Source organism: Myotis nattereri, assembly GCF_964212035.1.
Source record: "Myotis nattereri genome assembly, chromosome: 5".
NCBI lineage: Eukaryota > Metazoa > Chordata > Mammalia > Chiroptera > Vespertilionidae > Myotis > Myotis nattereri.
The window spans coordinates 42913904-42935017 of NC_138080.1; positions in this window are offsets into that span (position 1 = coordinate 42913904).

The window sequence follows — 21114 nt, forward strand, 5'->3', positions numbered from 1 at the left end:
TGAGAGAGAAACATCGATCAGCTGCCTCCTGCACACTCCCCCTGGGGATGTGCCCGCAACCAAGGTACATGCCCTTTACTGGAATAGAACCCGGGACCCTTGAGTCTGCAGGCCGATGCTCTATCCACTGAGCCAAACCAGTTAGGGCAAGAAGTAGCTCTTTAAGACTGCTGAACAATTACTTATGGAGGAAAAACAAGGAATGGAATAATGAAATTACATCCTTTGCTTGTATAGGAAGAACATTACATTGAAATGGCACCATATGTTAAATAAACTACATATATTTTGGTTTATTTCTTGGCCTCATTCAATTTTAATGACTTTAAAAAACTGGATCTCTATTTTACTTCATTCACTTCATTCAGCAAAATAAAAACTCTTTAGGCTCACATAAATTGGAGGACAAAGGATGTGGAATGAGTAAGTATGCAGTTATGAGACTATAGTGAAGATAAGATTATGATAAAAGTATTATACGTAACTGTGTGTAGCATCATCATATGTAGATATGTATAATTATATGTATATCCTATATAATAAAAGGTTAATATGCAAATCGACCAAACAGCAGAACAACTGGTCACTATGATGTGCTCTGACCACCAGGGGGCAGACACTCAATGCCGGAGCTGCCCCCTGGTGGTCAGTGCGCTCCCACAGGAGGAGCGCTGCTCAGCCAGAAGCCGGGCTCAGGGTTGGTGAGCCCAGCGGCAGTGGCGGGACCCTCTCCTGCCTCCCCGCAGTGCTAAGGGCCCCTTGGGGGATGTTCGCCTGCTGGCCCTGGGAGTGGGGAGCAGGCCTAAGCTGGCAGGCAGACATTTCCTGAGGGGAACTGGACTGAGAGAGGGTGCAGGCCGGGCTGAGGGACCCCCTTCCCCCCAGTGCATGAATGTCGTGCACTGAGCCTCTAGTCTATGTATATCTATGTATGTATGTAAGTATGTATGTATATATATTATTTTCTATGTTTATAATTTCTCTCTTTTTCCTGAAATATAAACTTAAAAGTTTTCCTGGAAGGTAACAGTGGCTAATCTGGGAAAGAAAATGCACTCTGATTGGGGTTGTGAATAGGGTTGGGTGGAGGGCTTTACTCCAGTATGGATGTTGCATTGCTATTTTGAAAAATGGCAACATAAGGAAAATATGACATTTTGACTATTACTTTTCTTTTAAAATTTATCCTTACCTGAGGATATTGTTTTTATTGATTTTAGAGAGAGAGGAAGGGGAAGAGAGAAACACTGATGTAGGAGATAAAACCAATCTGTTGCCTCCCATATGTGCCCCAACTGGGGTTGAACACACAATCTTTTGGTGTATGGGATGACACTCCAACCAACTGAGCCACCCAGCCAGGAATTGATTATTACTCTTTCCACTCCTTATACTTGTCCTTATGAATATTAATAATTTTAAAAATATACTTTCTAATATAGCATCATTAGAAGTGTTATGGAAAACATACCCTAAATATATTGTTAAGTGAAATCAACACATTGTATATGAGTTATTATATTTGTAAGATTAAAGGAAACTTTCAATTATTTCTTTTTGTATTTTAAATTTGTTATGCTTATATTTCCCTACTGTAAAAATATGGACATGTCCAACAAATTACCACACAATGAACCTAAAGTCATCTTAATCTTTTGAAATATTTTATTGACTGACAAACTTACTAGATAGCAACACTTTTTGAAATCTTTTGGGTATAAAATGGAGAATAATAAATTAAGGAAATTTTGAATTCAGTGTGTTTCAATTTGGAGAATTGAAATAAATTTTATTGATTTTAACCTATTAAACAGGGTTTCCACTACTGTGGGTCAGCTGTTGCCTGCTAATTTGAAAATCATAAGATCCATTTACAGGTGGACATATTCTGCATTTGAGCATTCATCTTCATCTGGCTAACCTTAAAATGTCATACCTTTGACCTATTCCATCCTAGATCTGCTCTGAGGACATAATCCTTATTGCAGGAAAAGCTTTGCATAACAACACATTCAAATTCTACATCATTTGTAATAGCAAAAAAATTGAAGCAACTTAAATACAAGTTATGGAATGACTTAGTAAGTGCATGGAAGGTTGCAGTAGTCACAAAAAGTGTTTTCCTGGTGTTTATATTAGCATAGAAAAAAAGCTTATTCTATTATGGTAAAGGAAACCGGAAGGAAACCAGTAGTTTTTCAGTTCACATTTAACAATAAAACAGTCTCGGCATGGCTGAAAGCTTTCATGGAAATGGAGTTGGTTTGATATCTCAAAAAAGTATGAAGACGTCACTGAACTGCATGAAGCCATTTGTTATTGTTTTCCCTCCATTAGAAGGATAAAGCAAATCCAAATTAATTTGGATATTTAAAAATGTCTTTCAGACTTATTTGACCTAAATCAAAACGCATAGCCTTTGGTTTCTCTTAGAGTCTGCATTTTCCTTGCCTCATGGAGATACTCCGTGAGGGAAGATCAAACCTGCAAGTGCAGTGGCCACGGCCAGACAAGTAGGGACAGCTGGATCATAATTTCAGGAGCTGCTGACCAAAGACAGTCCAGTGTGGAAGGGTGTGGATGGCACGCCCTGGGAAAACAGAAGTGAAGGGAGAACATAGTAAAGGAGGAAATCAGCTGTTGGGCCAAAGAAGGATTCAAACACTGAAAAAATGCCAACCATGCAAGACAGTTGCTCTGTGGCACAAAATCCCGAGGTCAGTCCATCGTCCACTTCTGTCGGCCTAGCAGTTTGCTCAGCTATTGCTATTTTGGGAAGGAATCTTCACCGAGCTGGCGTATCTTCAGCCCTGGAGGTTTCCTCTGATTGACTGATCAACAGGTGTTGAAAAAGCCTGTGACAGAAATATTGCAGACCCAGTGCTCTCATCTGACTTCTGTAACTGGGACTGCAGTTTCCCTGGAGTGTATCTTTTCTGAATCAAGAGCCTTTTTGCAGGAGAAAGGCTAAGAAGATTGCTTACAACATTTATAGATATTTGATTTTCCATAGATAGAACATATGCATTTGTTAGTACCATGCTTATTTATGATTTAAAAATAGAATATTGTACAAATGATTACACAACTGAAACCTAAATGAATATGATATAGAATGAACTTTTCAAATAAATGTTGACATTATAATCCTCAAATGAATGAAATTATCTTGACTTAATATTTTTTCATAAGCAAATGGTGACAAAAGCTATTAGAACAATGGTCATATCAGTATTAGGGGGAAAAAAAAGCATATATAAACTGTGGAATTCTCAAACACTTAAAGGAATTTTATATACTCTTTTTACATTAAATTTTATTTCTTGATTTTAAAAAGTATTCAAAGCAAAAAAACGTGTATGTGAATTATTCAAAATTTCATTACAAATTTAAGGCTGAAATTATCAACATATTTATCATGCCATACATTCCTGTTATATTTGGAGTAAAAGCCAAAGTCCTTATTAGGTCTCTGGGGTCATGCACAAACGGCCTCCTCACTTTATCTTTGTGATGTGATGTTCTCCCACTCTCACTCTTGTCCTTCAGCTTCAGCCAAACAGACATTTCTGCTGTTCTTTGAACCCCTGGGGTTCAGTCTACCTCAGGGCTTTGCCATCTCTTAGTCACACATGGGAACAGAATGGCAGCACCCATCACTTCCCTCAGATCATTAGTCAAAATGTCGCCTTGTTGGTGAGGCTTTCCCTGTTTATCTAAAATTTAACTTTCTCTTTCCTGCAATACTGTATTTTATATTCCCTCTTAGTTGTGCGTTTTTTTTTCTTATGGCTTACCTTTAACACAATGTTCTTTTTATTTTTATTATTATTTACATTCTCCTCTAGAATGCAAGCTCCGAAGAAGGATTTTTATATTTTGCTTACTTTTCCATATTCAGTGTATGAAAAATACCTGGGACATAATAGATCCTTGATAAATACATGTTTAGTAAAGGACTAGAAAGGAATGACTAGAAAATATGGTATTTGAGTCATTTGGTTTGATACAACTTTATCACTCAACACACGGCTTTTAAGACTTTTTTGTGCTTTGTAACTGAGGGAAGGATATATTTTCTAGTCGTCCATTCAGGGTTCCCAGCATTTCCCAAAGCTGCTGCTGCTGATGATAATGACAATACCTGTATCCTGTTGCTTTGTACTTGGCCTCTTTACACAAACTAATTCATTTAATCTCTTAACAATACTGTGAGTTAGGTCATATTATTCACATATTGTGGATGGAAAATAGAGGCTAGTTAACTAACTTATCCAGTATATTGAAGCTAATATGTGGTGAGATTGTTATTAGGTAGATCATCTGAGTTAAAATACTTATTTGTCATCATGAAGCTATGGTGTTAGGGAGATCTAAAAAGAGATGAAATATGAATAGGCAGATCTAATCTGAAAGCCATGAAGAAATGTTAATGGACTTTAAACCGGGGAGTGACATGATTAGGTTTACATGTTAGAGAAATTACTCTGGCAGTAGAGTGGAAAATGGAACAGAGAGAACAAGCTGGAGCCAGGAAGGAAATAGGTTGTTATAATAAACCAGATGGCAAAACATGAAGCTCATTCTAGTCAGTAGAAGAGGTGATATAAAAAAAAGAATTTAGTTGTCATGAGTTAGAACTTACTGAGGGGTGAGGGAAATGAGGAATCAACAATGGCTTCCAGGTTTCTTACCTGGGCAGTTAGAAACATATGATGATGCTGTTAATCCTGGATTAGGAATGTAAGAAGAAAAGTAGATATGGAAGAGAATAGTGTAGCTGAAATCAAGAGAGAAGAAGCCCTTTCAAAGGAGAGGCTGATATAAAATCTCAAATATTGTCAAGAGATCAATAGTCAAGGACTAAACAGTTTTGTTTGGATTAGACAACCAATAGATCATCACCGGTGATATTTGGCAGATGAGCTGTAGGGCAGATTCTGGTCTAAAGGTAGACCGGATCAATCATTTTTAGGAGTTTGAAGAAGTAAAGATACCATATTGAAAAGGAAGAGATGAAATAGGGCAGAAGCTCACTCTTTTAATTATTTTAAAGATAGAAGTGACTGGAATATTTTAATGGATTTTTGTTGCTTTTGTAATAAATCACCACAAACTTAGTGGCTCAAAACACTCAAATTTGCTCTCTTACAATTTTGGAAGTCAAAACTCTAAAGTCAAGGTGTTAGGGGGGAGATATGTTTTCTTGCCTTTTCCAGAGGATGTCTGCATTACTTGGCTTTTAGTTCCCTTTTCCATCTATTAGCTCAACACCCTCTCCCCTTTCTGACCTCCTGCTTTTCTCTCATAAGGATTCTTGAGATTACATTGGATAATCAGGAATGATCTCCAATCTCAAAATCTTTAAATTAATCACATATGGAAATTTTATTTTGCCATGTAAAGTAATATTCACAGGTTCTGGGGATTAAAATATGGGCATCATTGGGGACCATTTATTTGTCTGCCACAGTTCACTCTGTGTCCCTAAAGATCCACATCTATTTTATATGAGATATATATTTACCCCCATTCCCAAGTCCCTCAAAGACTCAAACCATTACAGTATCAACTTGGTTCTAAACTTCCATCTAAATCTCATCATCTAAATTATTTAGATCAGGTATGGTTGAGACTTTGGATATGAACCATCCTGAGGCAAAATTCCTCTCCATCTGTCTGCATCTTTTAAAGTTAGGAAACAAGTTATCTGCTCCCAACATACAATTGTGGGACATAGCAGTTATAGACATTCCAGTTCAAAAAGGAAGGAAGTAGAAGAAAGAAAGCATCACCGGTCCCAAGAAATTTTAAAATCTAGCAAAGCAAACTCCATTAGACTTCGAGGCTTGGGAGTAATCCTTTGTGGGTCTGGGGAAAAGTAGTACATGTTTGTAGCTGAGTAGTGTAACAGACTATTTCTTGCCTGTAGAATTTTGGGAGTCCTAGAGCCTTCTTTCATTTAGCTCTGTCCCTTTCTGTTTAAGCTGGCAGTGTTTCTGCTGATAACTTGTGGATCTCCTATGTAATTACAGGGATCCATTCCATTGGACAGGAATCTTCATTGAAAATCCTATTTATATTCTTGACTTTTGCTCAGAAGGTTGAACCACATTCCTAATCTCTTCATGGGCACTCTGAGTGATTAATTACTCTTATCTTTTTATTTTGTTCTCTTAGAATATAGTTTTATTGATTTCAGAGAGGGAGGGAAAGGGTGAGAGAGATAGAAACATCAATGATGAGAGAGAATCACTGCCTTCTGCATGCCCACATTAGGGATTGAGCCTACAATCCGGCACATGCCCTGATAGGGAATAGAACTGTAACCTCCTGATTCATTGGTCAAAGCTCAAACACTGAGCTACACAGTCAGGGCTACCCTTATCTTTTGAACTTTTTGAGGAAGTAGCAAAAGGTTGTCTAGCCATACTCTTGGCTTTCTTGCTAGAATAATTTCCTGACAGTGAATCTTCTAATTTTAGTATCCTTTGCAAACTGGATATACTGACAATTTCCCAAATCATCAAGTCTTAGTTCCTTTTGCTTAACAGTTCTTCCCTCTTAATAGGACCCTTGTGATTAAACAGTTCAACACAGATAATCCAAGGTACCCTCCTCCCCCACCCCACTTCAAGATTCTTAGTTTAATCAGAGGTGTAAAGTTCTTTTTGCTGTGTAAGTTGACATATTCACAGGTCTGAGAATTAGGACATGGACATTTTTGGGAGACCATTATTACCACACTGCTAGCCAGGAGGAGGTTAATGGTTTAGGGAATTAAAGAAAAAATTTGGTGCACTGAAGGCAATCAAATCCAAATCTAAGGGGGTTAGTTGTGTTGTTTACGGAGCATCCTGGGCTGTGTAGACTGGGCTGTGATGATCAAAGGTCTGTAAAAGTTATTCTGTGTCATAGAAGTTTTCAAATAGAATTTTATTTGGCTTTGACAAACTTTTCATTTGCTCTGTACTGACCCAAACCAAATGCTATAGAACACATTCCTGCCCCTCATGCCTTTCTACTCACCAACTCTAAGCCTAGAGAATAGATATATGATAAAGATGCGTCATTTTCAAATGATTTTTTGACATTTCATTATAAAAGTCCCAGTCATTTTCTAATCGCATAGTATTTTCTACTTTTTTTATGGTTTACTCTGCTTAGGATGGTTCAAGACAGGCTGTCTTTAATCAGCTATGAGTATAGTCGCTAGGAGTACTTGGCGAGATTATCATTTGGACCACGTATCTTCCTCTGTTCTCAGTAGCTATTAATGGAGTAACTGGAAAGCAATGTAACCACTACGGTGTGCTCTGACCCCATATGACTTCTGCATAGCTATGCTGTTGTATGAGTCTTCTTAAATTTGGACTCCTTTACATCATGTCTGGGGATAGAAACAGAGACATACATTTAAAAAAATGTTTGCACAACTGTGATTAAGTTTCTGGGGTGTGCATTTATTTACACAAGATTAAACTGAAAATGCTCAATCATGAGGGAAAGCAGATTAAATTGAGGCAACAAGAGAAGAATGAAAGGGAACATCCAACCATGGGCCTCTCATCTGTTATTCTCTCATGGGCTCCAACCCAGAAAGGAAGGGTTGGAGCAGGATGAGTGAGCTGTCCTTAATCCAGCTGTGGGGAGGGGTTGCCTACAATCCACATGTGGCTTGTTCCTGGGCAAAGAGAAGAGCTGTACAGTCTTTGCCACGAATTAGTCTGCCATAAAAGCACAGCTTCTCGGTTCCCCGCCAGGGTGTGAGCACCAGGCAGTCGGGAGAGAACTGCTTTCAGTCTCCTCCCACTCATTGCAGATAAATGCTTACCAGCCCCTATGGCTTTAGACTCATTATTTATTTATCTTATTTTATCCCATTTTTTATTTTTGCAAAATGAAATAAGAGCAGTGTGGAGTTACGACTGTTTATGAATGAGGATGTAGTAGAAATCAATGATCTTTTCTCTTATATATCATTTTCCTATATCATCTTTTACATCACCTAGGTCAGTGACTTTCAACCTTTTCATCTCATGGCACATATAAACTAATTACTAAAATTCTGCAGCATACTAAAAACATTTTTTTCTGATCAGACAAAAGAAAGGTATACTTTTGATTCATTCGCACAGGAAAGCTATTGTTGTGCTGGTTGTTGTCATTTTTTAATTTCACAGTCTAAAGGAAAAGAGGTCAGTGTCCCTGACTAAATAGTCAGGTATTGCATGCTTTTAAAATTCTTGTGGCACACAGGTTGAAAATTGCTAACCTAAGTCATTTTAAGGTATATCAGCTAATTACAGGTGTAGAGGAGAACAAGTGAGTTTACTATAGCCTTTTAGTGATACATAGAGTTGATAAGCTTAAGAAGATTATCTGTAAATTTGTAATCAGTTTTACAGAGGGATACTAATAAAGCACCAGTCATTTTAATAGTGAGTTATATACATTATCTCATTTAATCTTCACAACAAACCTGTGACACAGAGATACTTATTTCTATTTTAGAGATGAGGAAACTAAATCATTTATAAAAGGACTAAAGGCCCAGTGCATGAATTCATACATGGGTGGGATCCACCTGGCCCACCCCGATTGGGCCAGATAGGGGCCAGGCCAGCAGTGGGGAGGGGGCCCTGTGGGAGGTCAGCCAGCCCCGCCCCTGATGGGGGGACAATTGGGTGCGGGGCTGGCCAGGGGGAGGGGCCACAAGAAGTTGGCAGGCCGGCCTCGCCCCAGATTGGGCTGGTTGGCTGGCCACAGTGTGTGTCATAGCGACCGGTTGTTCCTGTTGTTCTGGTCATTCAGGTTGCTTGGCATATATATATATATATATATATATATATATATATATATATATATGACACTTTGTAAATTGTATCACTATTATTCTTTAAACCCAAATAGAAGCATATTGTCAGTAAGAACCTGATAATTCTTAGAAAACTAATTCCTTAAGTACAGGCTACTCTTACTCATAGAAAGCCAATGTAGCCACCTGTAATAAGTAACTTATGAGATACAAAATCCTCACCTCCCAAGACAATGTACACATTTACTGGTACAATACAGCGCTGTTAGGATACAGTGTTTACTATCTATCTGGCTTCATAGATCCAAGCTGAAAGTTGTTAAGGATGGTTCTTTATGTTTATGTTGCATAGTGCAGTATATAAAAAGAAAATTCCAATATGTTTAACTTCTATCAACTCTATGTATCACTAAAAGGCTATAGTAAATGTACTTGTTCTCCTCTATACCTTTATTTAGCTGATATACCTTAGAACGACTGAAAGAAAAGAGTGTGAGCACTGTCATTCTCATATTCTAGTTGAACAAAACCCAAATCTAGGGAGTTAGTAATTAGAGCTGTGATTAGAACTCCAACTATGCTACACTTTTCAATGAACCAGTTCTTCCAAAGTGTATCTCCTTTAGCTCAGCATTTCTAATCTATGAACCAGTAATAGGTATTTTGTAAAACAAACAACTTAGGGAGAATTGTAATGCTGTATTCATAGAGAGTCACAGTGCACATTAATATAATAGAAGGCTTGAAGTAAAGATGCATTGTATATAAAAGGGCAATTCCTATAGATTATCTACCTTTAAAATTTTTCTCAAAGGTCATAGTTTGAGAAATGTTATTCTAGTCCTTTTGCACAGAATAGATAGGAATATTGGTGTTTGAAATCAAAGGAGTCTATAATATAAGCTTTATGACAGTAGGCTATTTTCCCCCCTGTGTTCCTAAAATAGTGCCTGGAACATAAGTAAGACTAAAAGCATCTGTGAGAGGAATAATCAGAATATATTTTCTTGATAAAGTCAATTTTCCTTGTTACACAACATTTGGCAGGATAGAGAATAGGCAGTTCTTTGGTTTCCATTTTTTTTCCACGGTTAACAGCTAATGGAACCTAACATTCTGACTGTGCCAAAAAGGTAGGCTAAAATATTTGAAGCCGTATTTCTTGACATCATTCAACCTTTGCTTATTTGTTTTACCATTGCAGTTAAAAGGGCAAATAAACATAGTGTACAGTTAGCAGACTAGAATCAAAAGTCCACCAATCTTAATGCCCAAGGATATCTCTGATTCTCACAGTAGCCACTTAATAGTCTGTCACTGAAAATTTGCCCGAGCCCTCTTTCAAATATATTTATATTTCTTGCTGTATCATCACACACACACACTGAGTGGCCAGATTATTATGACCACCTGACGTTTGTAGCCAAATTAGCTGTACACTGTATCGTATGGGATATGGAAGCCGAAGGCCTATTCGAACACCTTTGCTGTCTGTAGTTACCAAGATAAAACATCTCCAATTCGCACAGGAACACAAGGATTGGACATTTGAGCATTGGAAAAGAGTCATGAGGTCAAATGAATCATGTTTCCAGTTGCATCATGCAGATGGCAGAGTGAGAATTGGGCAGAAATAGCATGAAAGCATGCACCCTACATGCATGAGTACAACCCTTCAAGCTGGTTGGGGCAGTGTTATGGTTTGGGGCATGTTTTCCTGGCATGATTTGGGCCCTTTAATTCATGTGGAACAACATCTGAATAGCACAACATAACTAAGTATCATTGCTGATCAAGTTTATCCTATCATGTTAATGGTGTATCCCAATGCTGGCTTCTTCCAACAAGACAATGCGCCATGCCACGGTGCTCGTATTGTGCAGGAGTGGTTTCAAGAACATGAGGGAGACTTTACCTTGCTTAGGTGGCCCCCACAATCACCAGATCTCAATCCAACTGAGCATTTGTGGGATGAAGCTAAAAGAGCCATCAGGCAGCTGGTTCCACAACCATCAAATCTCACAGAACTGGACAATGCTATTCATCAGGCATGGTGTCAGATTCCTCGCATCACCTTTCAACATCTCGTGGAGTCAATGCCAAGAAGAATCACTGCAGTATTGAAGGCAAAAGGTGGCCCAAGGAAGCATGATGGAGTGTTCCAACAGGCCTTCGGCTTCCATATCCCTTACGATGCAGTGTACAACTAATTTGCCTACAAACGTCAGATGGTCATAATAATCTGGCCACTCAGTTTTTCCATCCTCTACAAACGATTATTACTCTGGAGTCAGTTGTTTTTCTGTGAAAGCAACATCAGCAAATTGATTCTCCTAACAGATTCTCTATTTTTAGTTATTCTAACAATCTGAAAGAACCAAAGTGCTACGGGCACATCTTTTAGTGGGTACTGGGCTAAAAATTTCCTTCTTTTTTTCCGACTTCAGTCTCACAGGATAACTCATTTAAATGAAATTTCTAAAATGAAAAGTAGAATAGAAAATGATATTGGCTAAGTTATGTAACTCCAAACAGTTAACAAGAGAAACTTTGCCCTCAAAATATGAAAATCACCTTCTTTATCATTTTAATACAATTTGTTAGTTCTATCTTTGAATTGTCCTTATATTTTCTAGCATGTAACTTTTAAATTATTTTTTATTGAATTTATTGGGACAGCATGAAACTTTTTAATGACTTTTTTATTCTTAAGAAGAATGATTTCTGGATATAAGTTTTTTTGGGGAAATTACTAAAAAATTAAATTTATGTAATCTTCATTAACTCTAAGCCAAAAGCATGCTGAAGAATCTTAGTCTTGATTTGTTCTCGAGTTTAGGAGACATGATAGAAACATTTCCCCTTCTCATTGAAAAATTAGGACAAATGGATAAGTTGCCTGCGCTATATTTTTGGTAAGTTATTGAAGCTTAATTTTTTTATGTGTTAGAATTTTTTTTTATTTGTTTCATTCATATAAAGTGGGTAGAAGTAAAGAAACATTTACTATTTTGGTGTATATAAAAATATAGCTGATTTTAATTGTAAAGCAATAATAATGTTTCTAGTTCAACCCTTATAAAATTATTTGTGCCTATCACCCTTTTAATTCCTTGACTTCTGATTTCTTAATGTTTTTAAGCCTTGTTAATTTCTTATAGATAACCATCATTACTTAAATATGTGCCTTTGAAACATTCCTTTAGCAATCAAATTTTGTATTCATACACATATGTAAAAGCTCATAAAATGCTTACAATTTATTGATATGTTGATTTTACACTTATAGGTAGGAAAACTAAAGTACAGAGCCATTCCTGAACACTATGTGCTATAACACCAAAAGCAGGAGTAGATTTTAAGCATCTAGCTTTGATAAGGAAAACTGAAGTAGAACGCGTTAAGTAGGTAACACTTTGTACCCTGGATTAGCTCTGGCAATAACTTTGGCATGAGAACAGAAAAAAATATTTTAGCCAAGATAACTTTTAATTATGGAAGCTTTGTATAAGATAAATTCCCAGCACCTTAATCCAATGGTAATATTAAATTATATACATAGACAAACATATTTGCATGTAGATATTGTAAATATCCTATATAATAAAGAGGTAATATGCAAATTGACCATCATGCCCTCTCACAAGATGGCCACCCCCATGTGGCCACAAAATGACTATCAGGGGAGGGAAGTTGTGGGTGATCAGGCCTGCAGGGGAGTGCAGTTCGGGACAACTGCGCCTGCAGGGGAGGGAGGGAAGTTGGGGGGGACCAAGCCTGCAGGGGAGGGCAGTTGGAAGTGACCAGGCCTGCAGGCGAGGGCAGTTGGGAGCAACCAGGCCTGTAGGGGAGGGCAGTTGGAGGTGACCAGGCCTGCAGGGGAGGGCAGTTGGGGGCAACTAGTCCTGCAGGAGAGAGCAGTTGGGGGCGATTGGGACAGCAGGGGAGAGCAATTGGGGGTGACCAGGCCTGCAGGGGAAGGCAGTTGGGACTGACCAGGCCTTCAGGGGAGGGCAGTTGGGGGTGACTGATCCTGCAGGAGAGAGCAGTTTGGAGTGATTGGGACAGCATGGGAGGGCAGTTGGGAGCATCTGGGCCTGCAGGGAAGGGCAGTTCTGGGGGACCAGGCCAGCAGGGGAGGCCAGTTAGGGGTGACCAGGTTGGCAGGGGATGGCATTTGGGGACAACCGGGCCAGCAGGGGAGGGCAGTTGGGGGTGGTCGGACTTGCAGGGGAGCAGTTAGGCATCGATCAGGCTGGCAGGGGAGTGGTTAGGGGGTGATCAGGCTGGCAGGCATGTGAGCGGTTGGGAACCAGCAGTCCCAGATTGTGAGAGGGATGTCCGACTGCTGGTTTAGGCCCGATAGCAGCAGTCGGACATCTCCCACAGGGATCGGGCCTAAACCAGCAGTCAGACATCCCCCAAGGGATCCCAGATTGGAGAGGGTGCAGGCTGGGCTGAGGGACACCATCCCACCTCCCCAGTGCACAAATTTTATGCACTGGGCCTCTAGTGTTCAATAATAGCACTAAAGCCAAAGATGTATTGTTACACATTCAAATGTCCATCCATGTTGCTGGGAGGGAAGTAAAACCAAATGATGATAGACATAAACTGATAGTATGACAGTGAATACAAATTTTGGGAAGTGTAAGAAAATTTCTCCTTCCTCTTTTGTGATCCGGACAAAGTAAATAAATGAGGTATTCTGCCAATATGTGACAATATTTACCTCCATCACTTTCTAATCACTTTCTAGTGTGGCTTTCAGTTTTAGTTAGAAACAGATGTACTTCTATAGCTCTGGCATAGCTGAAAGTATAACTTTGAGACAGGAATCTAAACAGGAACCGGATTCACTATTCATAATCTCATACAAATTTCTAATTTTTAAGTAAAATTGCTAAATATTTCAAATATCTGGTAATGAGATCTGGGAAAGTTACAATGGAACTTTCAGTTTTCTTTAAAATATACCACAGAAACCCTAGATCTTTCTTACTGGTTCACTGTAGCTCAGCAGCACTAGAACATTGAGCTCTGTGTGTGAGACGGTCTAGGGCAGTGGTCGGCAAACCATGGCTCGCAAGCCACATGCGGCTCTTTGGCCCCTTGAGTGTGGCTCTTCCACAAAATACCACATGCGGGCTCACATGTACAGTGCAATTGAAACTTTGTGGCCCATGCTCAGAAGTCGGTTTTTGGCCTGAGCTAATCTATTTTGAAGAAGTGGCATTAGAAGAAGTAGGGGTACATTCGCTGAGATTGACCCCTCAGATTGAGTATGTTTTTAGCAAAGGCCAGCTTAGGAGTACCCTAATTAAGTTAATAACAATGTACCTACCTATATAGTTTAAGTTTAAAAAATTTGGCTCTCAAAAGAAATTTCAATTGTTGTACTGTTGATATTTGACTCTGTTGACTAATGAGTTTGCTGGCCACTGGTCTAGAGTCAAGTTGGGTCAGCCAGAACTTCCATAATCTGGACTCTGGAAGAAATACACACTGCTGGCATGGTGCACGTTTAGTGTCTAGCGCCCATGTAAAGCATTTTGTAGTAGTTTTCTGTTATTATTTTTGCCTTGCTTACATAACAAATTTTCTTCCTATGTATATTAGACCGTGACTCTCCTTTCTTTTTTAAATTGAGATATAATTAACATATGACTATCCTAATCTTTATTTCTCCAATGTGCTGAACATTACTTTGAATAAAGCACTTTTGATGTTTCTCTTGAAATTATCAGGTTTTCTTTGATTACAAAATCTGCATTATTAACTGGTACACCTAGTAAGTCCCAGCTCTGTCCTACTTTAGCTATGTGATGTCTGGGAAATTACTTAATGTCTTTGAGCATCATCTGAAAAATGCAGATAGTAATAACTAATTCATTAGGTTGTGATGTGAATTAAGTGAAATAATTTCTGTAAAACACTTAACTCAGTACTAGAAAATATGATTGGTTCAGGCCCCAACTACTAGACTTTCTTTTACATTGAACTTGGGCACAGATAATCAGAGGGATTGAGAAAGGGAAATTATTTCTAGACTGGATGCCCAGTGCACGAATTCATGCACCAGTCGGGTCCCTCTGCCTGGCCTGCAGGATCGGGCTGAAACCAGCTCTCCAACATCCCCTGAGGGGTCCTGGATTGCGAGAGGGAGGACACAGGCCAGGCCGAGGGACCCCACCGGTGCACGATCTGGGCCAGGGAGGGATGCAGTTGGTTGGTCAGCTGAGGAGGGACTGCAGGAGGGCTCCAAGGTGTGTCTGGCACATCTCACTCAGTCCCAATCAGCAGACCCCAGCAGCAAGCTAACCTACCAGTCGGAGCATCTGCCCGCTGGTGGTCAGTGCACATCATAGTGAGCAGTTGAGCAGCCTTAGCATATCATTAGCATATTACTCCTTGATAGATTAAATGACTGACCAGAGAACCGGACATTTAGCATATTAGGCTTTTATTATACAGGATGACCTACGTTGATTTGTTTGTTGCTTTAAATCAGTAGGATAAAAACATTTTATGACATCATGTAAGATATAATTTTCAATCAGCAATACATTAACTTGTATTGCTATGAACAGGGGGGCAAATTTAGCAAAGTGATGAAAATCAAACAAACAAACAAACAAACAAACATGGGTTCTGGAGGGAGTTACCTGGGTTCTAATCCCAAACCAATCATTCACTAGGCTGTGTGACCCTGGATAAGTTTTTAAAATTTCCTCTGGAATCTACTTCCTCATCTGCAAAACAGATATAATAATAGTACTTTCCTCATAAGGTCAGAGTGGAGATTAAATAAGTTAATACAGTTCAGTGACATAGAACAGTGCCTGGAACTTGGTAAGTGTTCTATAATAGTTTGCTGTTATTATTTTTTACCTTGCTTATATTCCAAATTTTCTTACCATGTATATTAGACTGTAACTATCCTCTCTTTTTTAAATTGAGATATAATTAACATATGACTTTACTAGTCTTTATTTCTCCAATGTGCTTATTTAATCTTAATTAACTAAACAACATTCTTTTTCAAAGCTGATTTCTGAACATGGTAGTAAATCCATGTCCTTACAAGTAATCTATAATAATAAAAGTGTAATATGCTAATTAGACCGAACAGCCGAACGACCTTCCAGACGTCATTCTAGACGTCCTTCTGGATGAAGCCGCTGCAACAGGGGCCGAGGCAGAGGTGGTTAGGGGTGATCAGGCAGGCAGGCGAGAGTAAGGGGCAATCAGGCAGGTAGGCGAGTGGTTAGGGGCGATCAGGCAGGCAGGTGAGTGGTTAGGGACAATGAAGCCAGCAGGGGAGGGCAGTTAGGGGCAATCAGGCCAGCAGGGGAGGGCAGTTAGGGGGCGATCAGGCCAGCAGGGGAACAGTTAGGGCTATCAGGCTGACAGACAGAGGGTGATCAGGGAGGGAGGCAGGCGACCGGTTAGGAGCCAGCAGTCCCGGATTGTGAGAGGCATGTCCAACTGCCAGTTTAGGCCCAATCCCACAGGTATTCCTGCGGGATCAGGCATAAACTGGCAGTTGGACATCCCCTGAAGGGTCCCGGATTGTGAGAGGGTACAGGCTGTGTTGAGGGACCCTCCTCCCTTGCACAAATTTTGTGCACCTGGCCTCTAGTGTTGTATAAAAATTCCTTGGTAGACCCATCATATAATAAGTGCAGTATAACTTAAAGCAACATGATGTATTATACTGTAATGTTTTAATTTAACTGGAAGCCAGAGATCATATGTAGTTTTCTGTAAGTAAGCTTTAATGTTTTGAAACACAAATATATAAATTTTATGAGCTAATAGAACTTCAAACTAGTGTCTCAATTGTATTTTTACATCTAGTGAGTTATATTTTAAAAAAAATCTTTTGCAAGTATAATCCACAATTTCTAATCTTTACAAAAGTTTGCTCCTTTTGTGATTCTTTTTTTTTTAAAATATATTTTATTGATTTTTTACTGAGAGGAAAGGAGAGAGATAGAGAGTTAGAAACATCGATGAGAGAGAAACATCGATCAGCTGCCTCCTGCACATCTCCTACTGGGGATGTGCCCACAACCCAGGTACATGCCCTTGACCGGAATCGAACCTGGGACCCTTCAGTCCGCAGGCCGACGCTCTATCCACTGAGCCAAACCGGTTTCGGCATGATTCTTAACACCAATCTAGTATGCTTTCAATTATTCATTTTATGTGTTATCTAATTTGGAAAGACTATAATATTCTTATAACCTTTCTTTTCGGAATGAAAGAAAAATTGAGGCATCTTCTAAATTATATTGTAACTTCAGGCAAACTGATGTTATATTTTTAGCTTTAAAAAAAGTCCTTCCAATGCTGTACTGTTTTGTTATTATTTTAAGATACACATTACACTCTTTTTGTTTTAAGTATTCGTACACAAGGAGGGGGTCCCTCAGCCCGGACTGCACCCTCTCACAGTCTGGGACCACTGTCTCCTAACTGCTGACCTGCCTGCCTGTCTGATCACTCCTAACTGCTTGCCTGCCTGCCTGATTGCCCCTAACCATTCTGCCTGCCTGCCTGATCACCCCTAACTGCTCGCCTGCCTGCCTGATTGCCCCTAACTGCCTCTGCTTAGTCCTCCGCCGCCACGCTTCATCCAGAAGGACATCCAAAATAATGCCCGGGAAGTCATTAGGCTGTCCTATCTACTTAGCATATTATGCTTTTATTATTACAGATATATTGATTCCAGAGAGGAAGGGAGAGGAAGAGGGAGAGAGATATAAAAGCATCAATGATGAGAGAGAATCATTGATTGGCTGCCCTCTGCATGTCCCCTGGGCAGGTGCCCTCATTGGGAATCAAACCATGACCTCCTGCTCCATAGGTAAATGCTCAACCACTGAGCCATGCAGGCTGGGCTTTCCTTCTGCTTTTTTATGGACCTTGGTGCTTCCTCTGAGTGGCCCTCCCCAGGGAACTGTGAATAACAACTGTCAAACTCTTTCTGGCCTCTCTCTCTCTCTCTTGATCTGCACTTGTCTTCATCATACCTCACCCAGGTATGGTGGAAGCAGTTTACCATGCACTTCCACATTTATCAACAGAGCCCATTTCCAGGAGCATCTGAGGTTGAAACATGGTATCAGTGGTCTTTCACTGGGTCCCTGTCCAGCTCCCAAATAATTATTTCTTCTTCTTATAAAAAGTTCTGCTCTTTTGAAGCTCTTGACATTCGAGTTGACCATCCCCTATCCTACCTCTATAATCAATACTTTGGATCCAGTTGGACTCTTGGTTCTCTTCTTTACCCCAAGTCCTGCCATTATCCTGGGTGACCATAGCACACATTTGTTTATCTATTTCATACTGTGGCATATTGCTTCATATTCATTATTTGGCTTATATCTATGTACCTTAACCTCTATTCATCTCCAACGCCCTGGTTCTATAGCTACACTTGGATGTTCTGCACTCACAAAATCCTAAATTAAAATGTGAATCAATTATGCATTGTTAGATAGCAAATCACTCCAGAACTTAAAGGCTTAAAGCAATACATGCACACATAGTATGTTTTTATTCAGACCATTAAAAATGATCATCACTGATTTTAAAGCCCTGAAACAAAGTGTCCTCTACTCCAGGTCAGCTCTTGTCTGTGAATTTTCAAATCTTTATATCCGTTTATCAGTGGTTTAACTTCTCCACACTTTAAATGTTCATGCTTTAAAATGTTCATATCCTTTGATCTGTCCTCACCTACTCTTCTTTGAGGACATATATGATATCATGTTCATCCCAACATTATTTATAACTAGAGGCCCGGTGCACAAAAATTTGTGCACTCAGGAGGGCCCCTCAGCCCAGACTGTGCGTGCCCTCTCAAAGTCTGGGACCCCTCAGGGATGACCACCTGATGACTTAGGTTCCCTTCCCGGGGGTTTGGGCCTAAGCTGGCAATCAGACATCCCTCTGGCAGCCTGGCAGTCCTTGGGGGATGTCCACTTACCAGCGGGGAGCAGGCCTAGTTGCAGTCGGATATCCTTAGCACTGCTGAGGAGGCAGGACAGGCTCCCACCACCACCGCTGTACTGTCAGCTGTCAGCTTGGCTTGTGGCTGAGCAGACCTCCCCCTGTGGGAGCACACTGACCACCAGGGGGAAGCTCCTACATTGAGCGTCTGCCCTCTGGTGGTCAGTGTGTGTCATAGTGACCAGTCATTCCCAGTCACTCTGCTGTTAGGGTCAATTTGCATATTACCCCTTTATTATATAGGATAGAGGCCTGGTGTATGGGTGGTAGCTACCTGGTTTGCCTTGAAGGGTGTCCCAGATCAGGGTGGGGGTCCCACTGGGTGCCTGGCCAGCCTGGGTGAGGGGCTGAGGGCTGTTTTCAGGCTGGCCACACCCCCTTCAGGGAGGGGGGTCCTGCTGGGGTGCCTGGCCAGCGTGGGTGAGGGGCTGATGGCTGTTTGCAGGCTGGCCACAGCCCCTTCATGGTGGGGGTCCCCGCTGGGGTGCCTGGCCAGCCTGGGTGAGGGCCTGATGGCTGTTTTCAGGCTGGCCACGGCCCCTAGCCACCCAGGCTCCCAGTGGAGGCTGGCTGGAAGCAGGTATCTGGGGTTTATTTATCTTAATTGAAACTTTGTTGCCTTTTGCAGAGGCCACAGCTGACCAGGGCAGGCAGGAAGCTTGGCTTCCTCCATCGCCGGGGCAACCAAGCCTCCAGCTTGCTCCAGCTCCATGGTTGCCGGCCGTCATCTTGGTTAATTTTCATATAGTCACTCTGATTGGCTGGCTGGTGGGCATGACTTGGGCATAGCAAAGGTATGGTCAATTAGCATCTTTGTCCTTTATTAGTGTAGATAGCAAAAATTTTATAATAACCTAAATCTCCAATGGTTAAGTGAACACATGGAATTTTAAAGTGATCATAGAAAGTGATGTTTATAAAATGTTCATAATAGCATAGAAAAACTCACTATAAAATGATAATGGAAAGAAGAAACCATTTGTATTTATAATATGAATGAATTATAAAAAATGTAAGCATCCTTTTTATAGCAGAAGGTTTTAAAGTTTTAAATTGAGTTAATATAAAGTGAAATAAAGGCTTGACTGAATGAGACAGCTTATTTTTTAAAAATATTTGGTCACTAGAGGAGAAAGGCCAATATACCACAATAATTAGATATCTAAAAATGGCTTTTGAGCCCGGCTGGTGTGACTCAGTGGTTGAGCCTCGACCTATTAACCAGGAGGTCAAGGTTCCATTCCTGGTTAGGACACATGCCCGGGTTGTGGGCTCAATCCCCAATGTGGGGCATGCAGGAGGCAGCCCATCAATGATTCTCTCTCATCATTGATGTTTCTATCTCTCTCTCTCCCTCTTCCTTCCTCTCTGAAATCAATTTTAAAAAAGTAAAAATAAAAATGACTTGAGACTTATTTGAACTAACTCAAAACTACTGGCCTTTTGTTTCTTTTAAAGGTTGTAGTTTACATTGCATGCTTCATAAAGATACTTAGTGAGAGACTGTCAAAGTTTCAAGTGGCACGGTCACTGCCAGACAAGTAGGGGCAGCTGTATAACAATTTCAGAAGCTGCTTATCAGAGGAAAAAGGAAGTCTAATGCGGAAGGGTGTGCTGTTTACAGAAAACAAATGAGGGGAGAGTATGGGGAAGGAGGAAATCAGCTATTGGATGAAAGTGGGATTGAAGTATTTTTAAAATGTCAACCATTGGAGACAGTTGCTCTGCCACACAAAATTCTGAGGTCTGGTCACTGTCTCCTTCTGTCGGACTAACAATTTGCTCGGCACTATTTTGAGAAAGAATTTTCACAGAACTGGCATATCTTTAGCCCCCTACGTTTCCTCTCATTGACTAATCAACATGTGTTGAAAAGCCTGTGGTGGAAATATCACAGACCCAGTGTGCTCATTTTACCTTTATACCTGCATCTTTGAAAATTTTTATTGCCACTTTGGTTGATGAATAATTAAGTATTATTTCACTAAGTGTTATCTCACAATGACATTTCATTAAATATTCTTAATGTTGATGTTATTGCAGGCACCCCCCATTTCCTCCTTTTGCCCATCTCCACCTACCTCTGCCTCCCCCTCCCTTGTGCATCTGTGATTTTAAAAAAAAATATATTTTATTGATTTTTTACAGAGAGGAAGGGATAGGGAGAGAGAGTCAGAAACATTGATGAGAGAGAAACACCTATCAGCTGCCTCCTGCACACCCCCTACTGGGGCTGTGTCCGCAGCCAAAGTACATGCCCTTGACTGGAATCGAAC